The sequence below is a fragment of the Mandrillus leucophaeus genome, unplaced genomic scaffold, assembly GCF_000951045.1.
Source record: "Mandrillus leucophaeus isolate KB7577 unplaced genomic scaffold, Mleu.le_1.0 Scaffold20, whole genome shotgun sequence".
In the NCBI taxonomy this organism is placed as follows: Eukaryota; Metazoa; Chordata; class Mammalia; order Primates; family Cercopithecidae; genus Mandrillus; species Mandrillus leucophaeus.
The window spans coordinates 4,244,552-4,245,666 of record NW_012102032.1 but is presented as its reverse complement, the minus strand read 5'-3'; positions in this window follow the sequence as shown (position 1 = coordinate 4,245,666).

Here is a 1,115-nt window from a genome sequence, read left to right as displayed (position 1 = left end):
TTGAGACAGGGTCTTGCTCGGTCGCCCAGGCTGGAGTGCAGTGGTAGATCTCGGCTCACTGCAAGCTCTGCCTCCCGGGTTCAAGCAATTCTCCTGCCTCAACGTCCAGAGTAGCTGGGATTACAAGTGCGCACCACCACAGCTGGCTAATTTTTGTATTTTCAGTAGAGACGGGATTTCACCATGTTGGCCAGGCCTAATTCAACTGATCTCCTGACCTCAAGTGATCCGCCCTCCTCGGCCTCCCAAAGTGCTGGGATGACAGGCATGAGCCACCGTGCCCGCCCCTATCAGCTCTTAAGGGCAGACTGGGACAGACATTTCTTTAGTGACTCCTCATTACCCAGGAGGCATTCCTCATGTCCCAGGTGAACTGAATCTGTCTCATTCTCAGGCACCCCAGTGACATTCACAAACAGACTTCTAATTATTCACTCGCTTATTCACTGGCAGTCCAAAAAACCACTTACTGAGCACCTACTGTATGTCAGGATATGCAAAATAAAAACCTCTTTTCTTCACAGAGGCCAAGAATTACAATAGCATGAGCGGCAGCAGAAGCCTACAGAAGGTGCTCTGTGAGGATTCCTCCCAAATGCAGTCCAACGCCCCCACCCCTGGCCCTGGAGACCGCTACACACACACAACCTTGGCCCCAGTTGCAGGTGCTGGTGCCTGCCAACAAGCACACACAGTTGCAGTCACACCCTCATGTAACCATGGTGAGGATTTGGCTGCCATCATAGGCTCCATTGTTCCCCAGCTAAGCCACCCTGGACTCAGGGACAGGATTTATGGGCAGACATTGTTAGGAGAACAGATGTTCGGGCAGGCGGGCCTGGGACCCGCTGGAGGGAGTCAAGAAGACACTACCTCCTAATTAATAGGCGGTAAATGTCGGAGGAACAGACTCCTGTTCCATTTCTTCAAACATCTGGGGTTCCGGACACTTACGCCCTCTGCCAGGCGAGACATTTGGAGCAGGCTGAAGAGATCATAGATTCTGGAAGGTAGATGTTGGTTTCTCTGTGATCTTGGACAACTTTTTACTTCTTTGTGCCTCAGTTTCACTATGTACTAATATTTACTACTCAAAAAAAGGTAGTAAAGCCAAA